Source organism: Sorex araneus, chromosome 6 (assembly GCF_027595985.1).
Source record: "Sorex araneus isolate mSorAra2 chromosome 6, mSorAra2.pri, whole genome shotgun sequence".
NCBI classification, from domain to species: domain Eukaryota; kingdom Metazoa; phylum Chordata; class Mammalia; order Eulipotyphla; family Soricidae; genus Sorex; species Sorex araneus.
The window spans coordinates 54,763,847-54,783,402 of record NC_073307.1 but is presented as its reverse complement, the minus strand read 5'-3'; the positions used below and the strand labels follow the sequence as shown (position 1 = coordinate 54,783,402).

Genomic DNA, 19,556 nt, shown 5'->3' with positions numbered 1-19,556 from the left:
TACAGCAGGGAGGGTGCTTGCCTTGCATGCAGCTGACTCACGTTTGGTTCCCAGGACCCCATAGTTCCCCTGAGTTCACCTGGAGTAATCCCTGAGCACAGAGCCAAGAATAAGCTCTGAGAACCTCCAGGTGTGGCTCAAAACACAAACCCCAAAAAACAGTGTTATTCATTATGCTTTTGGTACATCAAGTCACTGAACCTCCACCAAATTTCCTGACTCAGGGCTTCACTCAGCAATATTCAGGAGGCGACATGATACACTTTGTTCCTAACATCTACTCCAGCCCCACACTAACAATTTTAAAAGATATCCAGGTAATTCGAAGGATAATTTGAGAACGTCTTGTCTAGACATTATTATAATGCACCCTGAAAGTCCATATAATGCTGCAATGTGATGTTACCTCAATTTAAAAGTTTTTTAATAGGGGCTGGAGAGATAACACAGTCAGCAAGTCACTTGCTTACACATGACAGACCTGGTTTCTTCTCCAACACCATATGGATCTCCAAATTACCAGGAGTGATCCTGAGCCACGAGTAAATACTGGGCACTGCTAAGTGTGGCCCCAAATGGAAATAGAACAAAAAATTTAAATATGTTTTAAAATATACTGCTTCTTGTATCACCTTTCCAGAGTCTATGAAAAATGTCTTTTAACTGCACATAAAATTTTACCATAACAGTTGTCTCCACGTAACCCTTTAGAAGATTTTCTTCCACATCGTTTTCCCTAAATCTGACATCATTCTTGATTGTTTCCAGGTAGTTACTTCATTTTTTTCTCTTCATAAGAGTAACATAGTTTGATGTGTGTTTTTTTCTTCCATTGATAATCTTCTGTTTCTCTGGGACACGCCTGATGTGAACTTTTGCTTATCCCATCTAATACTCAGAGTAAATTTTAATTTGAACTCTCCTTACTGTGGAAATTATTTGCTGATATTATCTCTTCTAAAGTTGCTTTTCTAATAAAAATGGAAATTTCTGGGATCCAGCGATACCACTGCCAGGCATTTATCTGAAAACACTAATTAGAAAGGACTTACACCCTTAACTCCACAGTGGCCTCTTCCTGAAAGCCAAAATATAGAATCCACCTAAATAAATACCTGTGGAGATATGACTGAAGAACAAACTCTGTGTTTCCAAACACTCAAAGGAATACTACTCTGCCATTACAAAAAAATAATAAATAGTGAAATTATGTTCTTTGGAAGAAAACAAATAAACTTTGAGTTTATTATTCAAAGTGAAATAAGCCAGAAAGTGAGAGAGAATTCTAAGATGACTTCTGTCCTGTGAGGGATATGAATAACTATAGCATACAGATGGGCAAGAAACAGCAAAACTCACTCCTGGACTAGGTAAATCCCAACTCCAACTTGAATGCTCATGGGGGGCATTTCCTTGCTGGAGTGGCGCTTCCTACCCCTCAGGTCATCCAAGGTCACCAGAAGACTTCTAGGCAAGCATGGGTCAGGGGCTTCTGTGTGTGCTGCACTTTGGCTATCTCCTACAGCCCCTTCCCTGAGACAAGAAACTCATTCAAACATCTACATGTTCCCCCTTTTCAGGTTCAAAGGCGACCACAGCCCACCAGCTCCTGTTTTCTGGATCCTACCCCCACAGAGGGGTTTGCTTACCTTGCAATGGAGCTGCCCGTTTAAAAATATATATACTTGTTACAATAGTACCAATAATATAGTTTTATGTTTGCAGCACTACAAACAGTGGGATACTAGACCACCCCACTGTCAAAGCATGAAGAAGATCTTTGCTCCAGGGTCCCTCCCTCTACCACCCTTAGCACCCTCAAATCAAAATTCTAGAAACCACATCTGGGGTTTAGTTTATATTGGGGATCTCCCATTACCCTGATTTATCTCTTTAATACTTTAATACCTGTGAATGGGATCATCTTACCTGGGTCTTTCTCTCTTTCTTGCTTTGCCTTAGCTGCCCACTTGGGCTCTCATCCTCAGAGTTATTTTATCTTTGTAACTGGAGAAGAAAAAGGCTTTGAAAACATGATCTCTTAATGCCAACTTATAAGTGAAATTTCATATTAGCCGATAAAATTAATAAAGACTAAGAATTTCAATAATTCAGTCTAGTGTTTGTGTGGGGCTGGAGCGATAGCATAGCCTTGCATGAAGCCAACCCAAGTTTGATTCCTCCGCCCCTTTTGGAGAGCCCAGCAAGCTACCAAGAGTATCTTGCCCACACAGCAGAGCCTGGCAAGCTACCCATGGTGTATTCGATATGCCAAAAACAGTAACAAGTCTCACAATGGAGACGTTACTGGTGCCTGCTCGAGCAAATCAATGAGCAACGGGATGACAGTGACAGTGACAGTGTTTTTGTGTGTGCTGGGGGAGAGGGTAATTGTTAAGGAAAAATCCCTTCCCATTCACTGTTATTGGATGGGGGTGCCACTGTTTCAAAGAGCAATTTGGAAATATTTATAAGAGTTTCCATTAGCCTCCCATTTAATACATTTCATAATGTATCCTAAAGAATCCAGTGAGAAATATTTTCAATTTATGTTTTAAGTATTTACTTCATACTTAGGCTAACTAAAAAAATGAACAAATCCCCTAAACGACTATCTTGAAGAAATGCGTCCAGATCATGGTAGAAATACAAATGTAGTCCAGGTCATAGAAGAAAAACACATGGGTCCAGATCATGGTAGAAAAACATGTGTTTTTCTACGAAAGAAATGTAAGAAATGATAAAATCATGCAGTTCTTTGCAACGTGGATGGAAGAGGAGGGAATCTGTCAGATGTAATAAGTCAGAGGGAAAAGGGTAAACATGGCTGATCTCACTCAGCTGTGCTGTCGAGAGAAACAAAATAAGGAAATATTATGACAATGCAAAATCCTTGGTCTTGGGTAACAGAACTAAGATTACCAAGAAGTCGAGGGGGAAAGGTAGGAGAATGAAGGCAAGATTTAGGGATGTGAGGTGACTTAAGAATGGGGGTGGAAGGTCTTGGGCATTTGCAGGGAGGTGGGTGCAGTCTCTTTGCACATTAAAATCATTCATGCGAACATGAGTGTAACCATGTTACCTAAATGTAATAAAATACTTTTAAAGAAAGAGATTAGTGCCAGAGAGATAGTTCATCAGGTAGGGTGCTTGCCTTGTACATGGCCGACCTGGGTTCTATCCCCAGCATCCCATGTGGTCCCCTGAGCACTGCCAGGAAGTAATTTCTGAGTGCAGAGCCAGGAGTAGCGCCTGAACCTAGCCTGATGTGACCCAAACACCAAATTAAAAAAAAAAATAGGTTGAAAAAAAAACAGAATGGTATCTCCATAAACTCAAGTACCAGAAATTCATAAAGAATGTCTGTGTACAGACATAGAGGGACTGCACTCATGTGTGGAGTATAAAATAACATCACATGAGGCTGACACCTAAGGACAGTAGATACAAGGGCCAGGGGGATTTCCCCATACCTGGAAGGCTGCTTCATGAGCGGAGGGGAGAAGGCAGATGGAATAGAGAAGGGATCACTAAGAAAATGATGGCTGGAGGAACCAGTTGGGATGGGAGATGCATGCCGAAAGTAGATAATAGACCAAACATGATGACCTCTCGGTGTCTGTGTTGCAAGCTATAGTGCCCAAAAGTAGAGAGAGAGAATGGGGAATATTGTCTGCCATAGAGGCAGGGGGAGGGTGGGAACGGGGGGTATACTCAGGATATTGGTGGTGGGGAGTGTGCACTAGTGGAGGGATGGGTGTTTGATCATTGTGAGAATGTAACCCAAACATGAAAGCTTGTAGCTATCTCACGGTGATTCAATAAAATTTTTAAAATTTTTTTAAAAATAATATAAAAACACTAAAAAAAGAAGAATGTCTGTGTAGTTATGGCTAAAGGAGCAGCATATGAAGGAAATTACTGGTAGCTGTATCCAAATAGCGGATTTGGATAAGACAGTTCTGGAAGGCAGGCATGAGCTGTCAGCAGGCATTAATTGTAGTCATCAGGAATGAGCTCACAGGGATTTTCATATTTGTATCTGGTCACGCACTTGCAGTTTTATTAACATCCCCCTTCTTGTGCCCTGATTTTTAAAAACCATTTCTCACTGCAGGTGGAACATGAAAGCGGGCACTCCTCGAGAGAATAACTTGGAAATTTCTTATCAAAATGAAGTGATGAAACTGCTTACCATGCTCAGATGGCAAAAACCTGAATCTTATTGGGGCTGGAGAGATAATACCACAGGTAAGGTGCTTTCGTTGCATGTGGCCAACCGGGATTTGTTCCCCAGCAGTCTATGGGGTTCCCTGATCCCTGCCAGGCGTGAGCCCTGAACACAGAACCATCAGGAAGCCCTGGTAACTAATAGGTATGCCCTCAAGACAAAAATGCTTTTTAAAACCTCACAGTCATGAAAATTCCTTTTCAATTTGCCCCCAAATGGAAATAACCATGACACCATTCAGAAGATGAAGAAACCACAGCAAATCCTTACTGTGAACAACTACTTAGGGCAAGAGCTAGGAAGAAGGCCCAAAGGGCTCGAGCTTCAAGGGGCTTTGCAGGAAGGAGTCTAGATTCGATCTCCAGATCCACGTACCCCTGCATCAACACTCCTAAGTGTAGCTCATAAAACAAAGAAGCAACATACTGATAACTTTCAGTAGCTGGACACCTCTCAAGGAAGTAGTTAAACTGACCTTGAAAAACAGTGCTTGGCACAGGAGAGATAGAACAATAGATAGGGCACTTGCCTTACATGCAGATCACCTGAGTTCGAGCCTCAACATCGCCTTTGGTACCCCTGTCCCTGCTAGGAGTGATCCCTGAGTGCGAAGACAGGAATAACCCCTGAGCACAGCAGGGTGTGGCCCCAAAACAAAAAGGAAATTCAATTCAATTAAAAAGAGTGCACACATAGCATTTAGAGCTTATCAAGGACCAAACTATGGAAATGGAGACAGATGTACTAGAGGGTAAGGATGGATGTCTAGACTGGAATGGATGGATTAGGGTTAGGCTTAGGTTTAGGCTTAGGGTTAGGGTTAGGGCTAGGGTTAGATTAGGGTTAACGTCTAAGTTGGGAGGTGGGTATGTGAGCCATGAAATGGCAACTTGAACATCCTTGGTAGCAGAGGGCCTGTTTTATATCTTGACTGTGAATATGAGATCCCCCACCCTCCCGCAAGTGATAAAACTGCGCAGCAAGCACTTTCACTCAAATCAAATGAATCTTTATATGTACCACAAGGGCGATCTGAGTCAGGAGGTGGACCTGTCAGTGTCTTTTCCCCAGGGTTGGCACAGAACAGCTTTCAAGATGTTACTACTTAGAGAGACTGGGTAAAGGAAACATAAGATCTCTGTATTATTCCATATAATTGCATGAGACCACGAAGTGAGCTCCAAGAACAGAGTTTCCTTAGAAAGGCAAAAGATCATTTTTTTTTTTTGCTTTTTGGGTCACACCTGGTGATGCACAGGGTTACTCCTGGCTCTTCACTCAGGAATTACTACTTGTGGTGCTCAGGGGACCATATGGGATGCTGGGATTTGAACCCGGGTCGGCCTCGTGCAAGGCAAACGCCGTACCCGCTGTGCTATAGCTCCAGCCCCCAAAAGGTCATTTTTAAGGAAGTGATTCTTTATCCTCATATAGAATGTGGGGAGGGAGTTTGGGACACATACAACTGCACTCAAGGGGTTACTCCAACTTTACCCAGTACTATCTCCCTTTGTCTAACCTGAATCTTCTTTTGGGACTTAGGTTACCCTCAATATTTTACAGATTTTGTTTTTCTTGTAAGTTGAATCTCACCACCTATGACCTTTCTTCATAGCAGTCCAACAAGTTATTTTCACATGCTCCTCTTCTAAGTGGTGGTTTTGCTGATAAAAAATTTTGGCTCTCATTTTCTACAAGTTTTCTGTGTAATTAAGCATCAAGCATCTTGAAATGCTTTTTACCTAAATCTACCTGATTTTCTTTTGATCACATTCATATATTAAATTCCACGGGCAGATTTTCTGATTCTGAAAAAGTCTGATGCTGAGTTCTCAGGCAACCCTCTTACTCTCCTCCTGGAAGAAATTCTACACAGTCATTTTGTTTTGTTGAGTTTAAAATGCTCTATTGTGTGTTTAATTAGCTAGTCTCCCATTTCTCATTTCTGACTGTATGCTCACCCGTGAAATCAGTCTGTCATTTTCTTCCCTTGTCATTTACTTGCTTTGTTTTGGTACCAAGGTTATTAATTGACTCCATATAATGAGTTTGGAAGCCTATCTTCAAGTTATATTTATTGCAATAGATTGTGCTTTACCAGGCATTTTCTTCTGGCATCAGATTTCAAGGTTTTTGTTTTTCAGACATCTAAGTATTTTGATTTAGTCCTCTATTGTTATTCCTAATATTCTGGGCAGTGAATTTTAAGTTAAATTGCTTTTTAAAATCCATACCAAATGAATGAGGCTGGAGAGGTAATACAGTAGGAAGGGCATTTGCCTTGCATGCAGCAGCTGACCTGGATTCAATCCCCAGGACCCTATATGGTCTCCTAAGTGCACCAGGACTGATCCCTGAGCACAGAGCCAGGAGTCATCCCTGAGCATAGCAGGGTGTGGGCCAACTTCCCCACCAAAAAAAAAAATCCAAATTTATATCAAATGAATATTTCACTCTAAGTAAAAAATAGCAAATCAGTATTTTTGAATCGTTAGTGATAATTCCCATTTCCTCCCAGAAATTCTTGCCCTGGCCTCTAACCTGGCTTGATCATCTCTTGTTTTGCTTTACTTTATTACAGAGTGACTCCTGCAGGATTTTTGCTGAAGAAATTGTTTTCACCATCGTATTTTTAATTTCCAAGAGGTTTTTGCTTTCTGTTTGCTTTTTAAAAGGATCTTTGATCTTATTCTATGGATGCAACATCCTTGATGAGAGCCATTGGTTTCATTCCCAATAGGCACTTAGCTTTCTCTGGATTGGTAACATAGACACCACTAACCATCTATTTGGCTCCTTTTAAAAGTTTCAAGCGTCTCTTAATTGATGTCAGTTAGCTTGTCTTTCTGCACAAACACTGTCTTTCCTCTTCTGATTTCAGTGGAACTGTAAATGTGGGCTCCATCTGCCATGTGTAAAAGAAAATTCCTTTCATTAAAAAAGGCCTTTAGCATATTGATGGTCATTTCACTTCATTTTAGTTCTCTGCAAGCTTAATTTGGGAGGAGTGGGAAATAATATTGCTGTAAATTTTTATACACCACCCCCTTTCTTCTTACTAGCCAGACTTTGTTTTTATAATCATCTTCATGGAGTCAATCGATTCTGGAAACGATTAGGTAAGTGTCTGTGTGTGTGTTTGTGTGTATTTGTGTGTGTGCCCCATTTGACACAGAACTCCTTCTCCAGGGCACTTAGCCTGCATGAAGTGTCACATGTTTTGTGCTGAAAGGCAAATACAAAGATATGCAGCCCAGATAATGAGAGCAAGAAGCAGAAAATAATTTTACAATAGTCAACACTCATCTCTGTGTACTAATCAGGTAAATCAAAGATATGAAAAGTCAAGAATGAGAGCCACATGGATCAATGTGTGTGGGATACATAAAACTAAGCACTTGAAGCATTAATCACATACACACAAAAGAACTCCATCACCTATAACTAGTAGACATGTAAAATGGTTTGAAAGAACTTACCCAGGGCAGGGAAGGTGAGGAGTGGGATGGGACTAGAGGTAATAAATGAAATGGAATAAGTGTATTAATAAACAAGGGGAAATTCGAATTACACAAGTAATGAGTGAAGGGTTGAAACAGCGCAAAGGAGGAGTTTGTAGAGAGCAGTGTTGACTGGGCTAAAAAATATGATTGTGTTAGTTTGTCTGAGTTCCTAAAAAAAGTAAAATTCCTTAAAAATTAGATGCTAGCAACTTAAAAAATCATTTCTGGAGAAATCTGTCTTGGAGAGTGGGGGCACAGCCTCTGCTGTCTATAGAGCAGTTGTCTCTACACCCCACAGAACATTACAATATAATACGACAGAAAATCTATCCTGGCAAGACGAGACAGCGACCTCTGAGAGATCTTCCAGAGAAAACCGTTTTTCTCTCTCCCATTAATGCTGAGATGGATGATTTAGATGGGAGGCAGAAGATCTCTCTGCTCATGTGCTCTGAGTTACATAAGAGACAAGACAGTGGAGGTCAGCTGGGTGTCCAAATCCAACCAGCCTGAGCGTCCACTGAGGCAGAAGTAACCGTGGGTGAAAGAGTTCTTTATTTTATTTTATTTTATTTTATTTTATTTTTTATTGAATCACTGTGAGATAGTTACAAGCTTTCAGGTTTGGGTTACAATCACACAATGATCAAACACACATCCCTCTACCAGTGCTTTCTGTGCTATGTCACAGTGCAATGCATGGCCTGAGCACAGACAGACATAAAAATGAAAAACCCCCGTTCAGGTAGGGACTCATCGTTAGGAAAGCAGCCTCTTGTGTGCCAGGTGTTTTGGTAAGTTCATCTTTGCCACAGAAGGGTCAGTCTTCCAGTGCAAGCAACAGGACACGATGTACAAGGTCAATGGGTACAAATAGGCGGAGGTTTAAACAAAAGCAGTTTTCACTCTACTAGAAATCTCTCAACTTTGATCACTAAAGACTGGCATTTCATTGTGTTACCAACCACGAGGCACCAATGCCAACCCTGGAGGTTCTCCTTGCTTTTAAGATAAATTGCTGAGCCTGTAATTCCATCAGAAAAGTCGTGGCTAGTCATGCTATGATTCTGCTCTCTGTCGCCAACTGGCTATTCAAACAAGTCTGAATAGCCATTTCAAACATCAGAGGGGTCTGTAAGGAATGAAGCTCAGGGTCAGCCTCTACTCTGCCAACCCAGCTTCATCCCCAACACTGCATATGGTCCCCCAAGCTCTTCCAGGGGTCACTTGGAAGCACAAAGCCAGAAATAAGCACTGAATGGGACCTTGTGGAACGCATCTCCATTCCCAAAAACAAATAACTAAAAGTAAAGTGAGCAAAGCTCATAAATAGTCTCCCTGGCAGGTATTATGGATGGAGTGAGATTGAGTCATCCATTCTGGAATTTTATTTAATTTAACTTAATTTAAATGTAATTCTTTGTCGGTTGCTGGCCAATGAGTAGGTCCTTTGTAGGGAGAGGGAACACCCCTCATAGTGAGGGGTGCCCAAGCAGTCTGAGAGTGTTTTCAAGGACCTGAGCTCGATCCCCAGTACCCACCACCACCAAGCACTTCCGGGAATGACCCTCAAGACAAGAACCAAAAAGTTTCATATCAGGGGATTGGGGTTATGGCTCAAGTGGTAGAGTACATGTCCCAAGTGCTCAAGCCTTGAGTTGGAACCCTGGTACTGAAAGCTCAGCAATGTAGCCCCGTTAAATAAAACTGAAAAGAACAAAGTAGGGCCAGATACACAGTACAGCTTGCCTTTTTGTGGCCAACCCAGATTTGAGGTCCAGCACCATACAGGCTCCCTGAGCAATGTCAGGATGTTTTCTGAGCACAGAGCCAGGAGTCAGCCCTGAACACTGCAGGGCGAGGGGCAAATACAAAGCAAGCAAAGATGAAAGCAGCTGAGTACTGTGAGCATGAAGCTGCCGGGCCAGTTCTGGAGCTCACAAGTGATGCTAAGTCACAAGTTATGGAGGGAAACACAGCCACCGGGATCTGATCATTCACTAGAGTGATCCAGGCCAGCTGGATCTCAAACCCTGGGGGAAGTCTGAGCAAAGGTTGAGGTGGTTCAGGGGTGGAGGTGGGGTTGCTGCCTTGATTCACAAAGGATGTCACCACAGTCAGCACTAACCACTTTGGAAGCGTTGCCTGCAGGCCCTGGCCAACATTCCATTCTCATTTGTGAGGTTGGAAGCTCTGGGCTGATTTTGTAAAACCCCCCTTAAGTGACTTCTAGTGGAACTGTCCCCCTCCCCTGCTCCTGAAGAACCTCCATTGTCCAATGGAGTCTTCATGGTCACCTCAGTGTATGGAGAATTTTCAAAGATGGGGGAATGTCTGCACACCCCACCCTCTGGCAGCATTTTGCTGCTCTGGGCAAGGCTCAGACTTCCGTCAATTTTAAAGATATCCAGGAACTTCCATGGAGAAGCAAACTTGAGGGTTGGCCCTCAGGTCCCCTACCAGAGCAGCTATAGGACTTCAGCAGAGAAAGGGGTGGACTGCAGGTCTTGGTCGGGGGAGGGGTGTCTTCTTCTAAAGGTGCCCTTTGCAACCCTGGCTGTTAGCGAGTTGTCAGACGGTGGCATACAGAATAAAGCTTTTGAATTTTCCTCCTTCTCGTGGCTCTGGGTGCGATCCTAAACCTTCACACCTGCATACCTGCGCAGTAACAACCAAGGCAGCAGACCTGGGATTCTCATTCCTAATTTCAGTTTTCCTTTTTCTATTTTATTTGTGGTTCCCATAATACAGTTACAGTATAGCTCAAGTTTCTGATACTGAACACCCCCATCACCCAAGTGTCCATGCCCCACCCCCCATTTTGGCAACTCCAGTTCTTCCAGTTACCCAACCCCCCATTATTTGTTGATTGACCACCACTATTGGTGCAAACCAAATCCTTCCATGTTGACCCAGGTACTCCCTTAGCCCATCCATGTCCTGGGATCCTCCGCTAATGCATCTGTGTTACTTCCTGCCACCAAGTCATTTTCTCCCCAAGATCTGATTCTCTGAGACGTTCTTGTATTTGAGGCTTGTTCTAGTATCTGTATTCTAGTATTTGAGGTTTGTTCTAGTATCTGAGTTCTCGTATTTGAAGTTTGTTCTAGTATCTGTGTTCTAGAATTTGATGATTGTTCTAGTATCTGTATTCTAGTATTTGAGGTTTGTTGTTGATCAAGATTGTCCCTACATTTGATTGCATTCTCCGGATAATGCAGGTAAGTGAGAGCATCCTGTGCGTGTCCTTCTGTCTGGCTAAATTTGCCCAACATTATCCCCTTAGTTGACACACACTGCATAGCTTTATTTTGTGCTGCCGGCTGCACAATATTCTAATATACACAGTTATGTATCTAGACCACACCTTTTTTTGGTTTTGTTTTGTTTTATTAGATACCATACCTGGTGGTGCTCCAGGCTTACTCCTGGTTCTGTGCTCAGAGGTCATTTCTGGTAGGGTTCTAGGGACAGAATTGGGTGCTAGGGATCAACCACAAGTCAACCTCATGCAAGACAAGTGTCTTAGCCATTATACTATTTCTCCTGACCTTCTAGACCACAATTTATTTATCCATTTCACTGTGCTTGTGCATTTGTGCTACTTCTAAATCCTGCCTGTTGTACAAGCACTACCATGAACATAGGAATATTTAGGTCTCTTTAGAGAAATGCTTTTATTTAAAAATATATTTATTTACTTAATCACAGTGAGATACACAATTACAAGGTTACTTACAATTGGGTTTCAGTCATATAATGTTTCAATACCCATCCCTTCACCAGTGTACATTTCCCACCACCAATTTCCTCCCTGCCTGCCCCCGCGCCTCTCTGGCAGGTGCTTTTCTTCTATCTATCTCTCTCTCCCTCCCTCTCTCTCTCTCCTCTCTCCTCTGGGTATTATGGTTTGCAATATAGGTACTGAAAGGTTATCATGTGTATCCCTTTATCTACTCTCAATACTCAGTTCTTGTCCAGAGCGATCTTCCCCAACTATTTTTGTCTTACTGGTCCCTTCTCTTTGCCCCCCACACACTTGTGACAAGCTTCCAACCATTGACCAGTCCTCCTGGTCCATTTTCTCTAGCCTTGCATATTAGTTTCACACTATTTATATCAATGAATTTGTGGGATATAAAAAAATAATGCTTTTGAATTGGGAAATTACAACCTTTCTCTACCCATGGACCAGGGGCTGAGCTGGTCATTAGCCAGGGGGAAAGAGCTGGTGAGTACCAGCCAGCTGAGGGGGGCCTCCAACTGGAAGTGGTTCCTTCTTCCTCCTTCTCCAGCTGTGCTGGTCCCCGGTGCTTCACACACACATGCAACTCTGTGTCCTGATTATGCTGAGCATCAGCTCATCTGTGAGCCAGAACAATGCGGGGTTCTTTATCCCTGTCATAGGAATAACAATGCACGTGTGCCATGGTGACCTAGCAAAGCAGCTCAGATGAGGTTCTTGCATACAAAGCCTTCATATTTCCCTCCTTCTCTTTTTGGAGAGCAAGTCCTCCGTGAAGACTTCCTTTATAATCAGATACTTCCACTGCTGCCAGCAGAGGGCTTCCGTCTGTCCATCCATCATAGCACTCGAAGTTAAAACTCAAAGACAAGATGCTTCCCTGGCTTTTGGCCTTTTGGCTGTGGGGCTTTGTAGCTACAGAATGTTCTCGTCAAAGCAGTCGTTTTGAAAGGATGGTGGGAGCCCACTGCTGTGATTCTAATATCTAATAATTCTAATATCTAATTTGCAGAGAATGCAAATCTGGGGCTACCTGTCATCAAGATTTTCAAATATTGTGACACTGAGCAGACTTCAGATTCCATGAATAGATCCTGTGATTCTTTTAGAGAATGAAATTGACTTTTTTTCCATTGTGAGGATCCAGAGATAGAAGACATACATCTGAATTAACCTCATGGGGCGGGGGAGGAAGCTGGAATGCCAGCAGGGGTGAAGGCCAATTCCTGGCAGCACATGACAACCCCTCATCCCCTACCCCACGCCCCAAACAATATGAAGAGAATCTTACCAGACAAGAAAAGTCAAACACTCAGCAAGGGACAGGGGCGACATTGCAAATGACCAACATGGGTCATACAGCAAATGACCAACATGGACCAGACTGCAAATGACCGGAACCCCATCTTTCCCCCCTCCTTTCTCAGGGACTCTGCATCCCCCTCACCGCACAGAGACCACTTACTAGGGGCAAAAACTCAGCTGTTCATGGCCTCCTAGGGAGAAGCACTGGCTCACCCGAATCCATTCTGTCTGGGTGACCATGGTGGTTGGCATTAGAGTTGGGCAGTCAGACAAGCCAGGGGACCTTCCTGTTTGGGCTCTCCCTGCAGGTGAACCAGGGTTTGTGTCTGTCCAGGGAGGAAGGAGGCAGCATCCCTCTGGTTTCTCTCTCCTGGACATTGTCCCTGTTCTTATTTATATTTGTCTTCTACCCTCTCCTACCTTCTTTGGATTTTGTTTAATTAAACTTCTGTTTATTTGTTTGTTTGGGGGACACACCTGGTAGTACTCAGGGATTATTCATGGATCTGTGATCGGAGATGACTCATGGAGGTGCTCGGGGGACTATATGGGATACCAGAGATTGAACCCAGACACATGTGTGCAAGCATGGCAAGTGTCCTACTCGCTGTACAATTGCTCCAGCCCCATAAGTAAGCATTTTATGTAATTATGTTGTGTGCAATAGTTGTGTTTCTTCATGTGTTTTGTGGTTGCCCTAGACTTTGAAACACTTATTTTCAGTGAATCCACAACCTTTCTCTGAACCACACCCACCCAACAGCCTTAGATTACTCACAAACCATTCCCCCCATTCCTTATAAAATTTTCACTCACTTATTTATCTCAGTGTTATAACCACACAATTCATTGTTGCTAGTGGTACTTTTAGCAAGCATGGGGTATGGCTTGGTAATAGCATTCATGTCTTGCATGGTAAGGTCCTGGAATTGATCCCCAGAAACACACTCAGACACACACACATTACTTTTAAAATAACTCTCAGGACATGGGGATATGTGAGGAAACTTGAGAACATTGGTGGAGGGAGGCTGATACTGGTGATCAGATCAATACTGCAATACTGTATGTCTAAAACTCAACTACGAATAATTTTATAAATTACAGTGCTTTAATAAAAATATAAAAAAGTAAAAAATAAATAACTTTCATCTCATATCAGTTGAGAATAAGAAAAATAAATCTGATTTTACCTTAATCTTCTCCTTTCCGATCTGTCCTTTATTTTTAGGAATAAAACAAAATTTGTAACTTGTATCCTTTTCTCTTCTCAAAAAAATCTTCATTATTTGCAAGACAAAAATCCCTCAATTTTTATTTATCTGAGAAGGCCATTTCTCACTAACTGCAAAAAAATAGATTGAGTTTTTTTTTTATCCTCCAATACCTCCCTTTTCTTCTTATTTACGTAGTTTATAGAAAAGTGAGATGTCATTCAAAGACACTTTTCCAAGGATCTTGAAAGGTAAAAATTTCTGGCTCCTTCCCAGATTTATCCTACCTTTGTCTTTGAATATCCATAATTTAATTATAACTGCAGCAGTTATGCGTACCTAGCTCGAGAACTCAACATGACGAACGACCTGGCACCTGAGCTGCGCAGAAGGAAGAGCGTCATGGGATGCCTTCAAGAGCATCAAAGAAGTTGTTAAGAGGACAAAGAACCTCCGGCTCCAGGCACATCTCCATCGTTCTTCCTGCACTAACATACGCCTCAGAGACCTGAGCCCTACAAAAACAGGATAAGAACGCTATTCGGGTTTCCTAAAAAGGAATCGAAGGAGCTATGCTTAGAATATCATGTTTCACTCAAATGAGAGAAGGAATCATGAGTTTTGACCTCTGTCGACAATCAAGAATCAGGGACACTGTCTATTTTACCAAGGCGTCAAAATCAGATGGGCCTGACACGTAATGCGATTTGGAGACGACTGCTGGACTAGAGCTGTTACCAACTGGATTCCACGGATGTCAAAAGAATGCTTGGCCGCCCACCTACGAGATGGTCAGACTTCTTCGTCAAGACCCTGAACCAACAGTTTGAGGCTCTTCCTGTTCCTGGAGCAAGCAGACACCATTGCGCGGCACTAGCACATGAAAGGGAATAATGGAGATGTTACTGGCGCCCCCTCGAGCAAATTGATGAGCAACAGGATGACAAGTGACAAGTGACAATTATGATATGCCAAAGGTCAGTGTTTGTCTGTTTGAGGGCCATGCCCTGCAGTGCTCAGAGCTACTTCCGGTTCTGGCATCTTTGTTCAAGGGCGGCTGTCAGTACTATTCTGGGGGCGATGTGGTGCTGCTACACTTCCCTCATGCAGAGCAGTGCTCAGCCCTTTGAGCTGGTTCCTAAGTGTAGATTTTCTCTGTGTTCAGTGTTTTAATGTCTATCGTTATGTTTGGGATATCTTAGCCACTAGCACCTCAGTCTTTCATTTTTTTTAATTTTTTTATTAGTGAATCACCATGAGGTACAGTTACAAACTTATGAACTTTTGTGTTTGCATTTCAGTCATACAGTGATTGTTTACCCAACCCTCCACTGTGCCCATTCTCCTCCACCAATGTTCCCAGTATCCTTCCCACCACCCTTACCCCATCCCCCACCACCCCACCCTGCCTTTGTGGCAGGGCATTCCCTTTTGTTCTCTCTCCTTTTGGGTGTTGTAGTTTGCAATAGAGGTATTGAGTGGCTTTTATGTTCGATCTATAGTCTACTTTTGGCATGCATCTTTCAACCCGAATGGGTCCTCCCAACATCCTCTACTTGGTGTTCCCTTCTCTAGCTCAGCTGCCTTTTTTCCCCAGCATGTGAGGCCAGTTTCCAAGCTGTGGGGAAGACCTCCTGGTCCTTATCTCTACTGTACTTGGGCGTTAGTCTCCCACTCTGTTACTTTATATTCCAGATGAGTGAGATCTTTCTATGTCTGTCTCAATCTTTCTGACTCATTTCACTTAACATGATACTTTCTTTTTTAAAATTTTATTGAATCACCATGAGATAGTTACAAGCTTTCATGTTTGGGTTACACAATGATCAAACACGCATCTCTCCACTAGTGCACATTCCCCACAACCAATATCCCTGGTCTATCTCCCCTTTCCCACCCTCCCCCTGCCTCCATGGCAGACAATATTCCCCATACTCTCTCTCTACTTTTGGGCATTCTAGCTTGCAACACAGACACTGAGAGGCCATTTTAACATGATGCTTTCCATGTTGATCCACTTATATGCAAATTTCATGACTTCATTATTTCTAACAGCTGCATAGTATTCCATTGTGTAGATGTACCAAAGTTTCTTTAACCAGTCATCTGTTTTGGGGCACTTCGGTTTTTTCCAGATTTTAGCTATTGTAAACAGTGCTGCAATGAACATACAAATGCAGATGTCATTTCTACTATGTCTTTTTGCCTCTCCGGTATATATTCCCAGGAGTGGTATTGCTGGGTCAAATGGGAGCTCAATTTCTAATGTTTTGAGAATCGTCCATATTGTTTTCCAAAAGGGCTGAAACAGTCAGCATTCCCACCAGCAGTAAAGGAGAGTTCCTTTCTCCCCACATTTGCACCAACACCAGTTGCTTTTGTTCTTTTGGATATGGGCCAGTCTCTGTGGTGTGAAATGATATCTCATTGTTGTTTTAATTTGTATCTCCCTGATGATTAGTGATGTAAAGCATTTTCTCATGTGTCTTTTAGCCACTCGGATTTCTTCTTTGAGAAAGTTGGATTTTCATGCTTTTTATTTCTTTTTATTTCTTTTTTCTCTGAAATCGGTTACACGTTCTTCTTATATTCTTATATTCTCTGAATATATTCATCTTTCAACTTCTTATATTCTCTGAATCGATTACACGTTCTATAAGTGTCACCACAGTGTTCAGGCATTCTGCTCCATGTTTTTGTTTTATTCCTTTTTCTCTCAGTGTCAGTTTTGGATGGTTTTGTTTTTTCTGTTTTGGGGCCACACTGGCAGTGCTCATGGTCTTTTGTCTTTATCCTGTCAAAACACTGATTTTAGAATTGACTGAGGTAAGCTCTTTTCTTCTTTATACCTTCAGTTTGCCCCTATGATTCATTGACAAAAGTGTTTGACGTATTCGTCACAGCCAGGACTCAATCTTTCTCCCACATTCTGGTTGACTCTCGAGTGCTGTATCAGTAACCTCCACTTTTTTGTGGCAAGTCTTTCTATGAGTCTTGACAAATGCTTTGAGGCTTGTGTGAACCACTACAGTTTTGTCAGGGACATCATCCATCATCCCCAAACCTTCCCCATACATGGCAACCACTCAGCTACTTTCCTTCTTATAGCTTTGGATTTTCCAGTGTTGCACTATACATTGAATTATATAAAAGGTCATCTTTCAGATCTTTCTAATTTCTCTTAACAAACTGCGATTAAGAGCCATCTATAATTTTGCATACATGAATGAATTGTTTGTTTCTTTTTTTCGCTGTGGAAAAACATCCCACTGACGACATCGTACTCAAATTATCCATTCATCTTCTTCAAGGTCATTCACATAAAGGCAATTTGTGAAGGCAAGGCTTCATTTTTCTTAACACAGCTGAAGTACACTTTGGATCATAGATAGGCTGTAGGATTTATTTTACAAAATTTACCCAATTTCCTCCCCAGTTCAGATCAGGGACAGACAGGCAGAAAAGAAAACAAGGTTTAGTCACAACAAATGATCAGGCTCTGGAAGTCTCAATATTTCTACTGGGTTCAAGGTTTTTGTCCGCAATCAGAGTGAGAGGAAAGAGAAGCAGACCCCTAAATCAGAAACCATTCCAGACCAGAATCTGCTTCACTTGGGGACATCTAGGTAGCAGAGGAACTATGAAGGCAGATGAACCAAAGAGAGGAAAAGAGCAGTGAAATATTTCTGAACATTACTTCTACTGGAGTCACAACCATGAAGAGTAGGCTGAGACCCACGTGCTAAACCTACTCAGGGTGATAGTGTATAAAAATGTGATATTTAACAAGGACTTAGCATCTTTTCATATCATGGACAAAATAAGTCGGGGGACAATTTGATCAGAAGAATTGTGATCAAAAGAACTGCCTTGCAAGAGAACGGATTGATAAACTGACACCAATCCGATGAATGGGATGTTGGGATGATTTGACAAGTGCTTCTGAAGTGGTTCATAAAAAAATGTTTTAACAATCTCTTGACAAGTTCTCCTGAAACAAAAAGTAGAAAATCTCATCAAAGAAACAAAAGATATAAAAGCAATTGAGTGGAAATTATAGAATGAAATCAGAAACAATTAAGAGAAAAAGACTCATTGGATGAGCTCAAATGCAGGACGGAAATTGTAGGCTATAATATCAGTGAACTTGAAAACACATCAATAGCACTCACTGAATCTGAACAACAGAGGGGAAATACACTGCAAGGAAATAAACAAAACTTCAGAGGTCTGTGGGGAAGCAGAAAAGTTCCACTGAATGTATTTCAATGCCCAGGAGAAAAGAGTGGAACAGGGTATCTAAAGAAACAATGGCTGAAAATTTCTCCAATTCCATAAAAGGCACAAACCCACAGTTTCAAATATCCGAGAGAAAAGAAACTCACCAAATAGAATAAACTCAAACATAACAGCTCATAATGAGGTTTTTTAATTCTTTGGTGGGGATCATATAAGCCTCAAGTTCACTTTGCTGCAGACATCAGAAATTCAATCTTTCAATATTTGTAGAGATATATAATACATTTTATTTAATGAGAATATGTCATTTCTAGTAACTTGTGTCTTCATTCTCATTTGTTTTGGGGTATCTTTTGATTTCTTCCTTGATTTCCTCCTTCCTGACCCACTCATTGTTCAACAATAAGTTGTTTAATTTCCAGGTGTTCTATTTGGTGCTCCATGTCTGTGTGTGATTGGCCTCTATCTTCAGCGCATCGTGGTCTGAAAAGATAGTTGATACAATTTCTATCTTCCCTATTCTATTGAGGTATGTTTTGTGACCTAGCATGTGGTCTATTTTGGAAAATGTTCCGTGTGCACTAGAAAAGAATATGTATTCTTTCTTTTTGGAATGTAAGGCCCTGTATAGGTCTATTAGCCATCTCTCTTCCATTTCTTCCTTCAGAAGCATTGTTTCCTTGCTGAGTTTTGTTCTTGTTGATCTATCCAGAGGTGAAAAGGCGGTGTTGAAGTCTCTGACTACTATTGTGGTGCTAGTTATGTCCTCCCTAAAGTTTGTTAGGAGTTGTTTTAAATATTTAACTGGTCGCTCATTAGGCGTATATATGTTTAAGAGTGTGATTTCTTCCTGTTGTACATAACCCTTGATGAATAGGAAATGACCTTCACTGTCCCTTGAAATCTATATTGTCGGATACTAGTATGGCGACCCCTGCTCTTTTGAGGGAGTTATTTGCTTGCAGGATTGTTTTAAAAATATGGAACGCTTCACAAATTTGCGTGCATCCTTGCGCAAGGGCCATGCTAATCTTCTCTGTATCGTTCCAATTTTAGTATATGTGCTGCCGAAGCGAGCACTGTTATTTCTAGATTTTATCTAAGAGCTGGTTTGTTTATTCTGCCTTCTTAAAATCCTTTATTTCTTCTATATTCTTGAATGGGTAATCATTCATACCTTCCTATTCATTTTTTTCTTTAATAAATCAAGAAAGATTTATTTACCAAAGGGCTGATTTACATAGGGAGCAAGTAAGACAAAAGGAATTTCTTTTTTTTTATTTTTTTAATTAGTGAATCACCGTGAGGGTACAGTTACA

At 41.7% G+C, this 19,556-nt stretch overlaps 1 non-coding gene across 1 annotated transcript; it reads right to left on the bottom strand.

The window, feature by feature from the left end:
* Positions 1-19,211: 19,211 nt before the first annotated feature.
* Positions 19,212-19,317, bottom strand: LOC129406188 (U6 spliceosomal RNA). The gene has a single exon (XR_008630851.1). It is a non-coding gene; the product is annotated as a U6 spliceosomal RNA (small nuclear RNA).
* Positions 19,318-19,556: the final 239 nt, after the last annotated feature.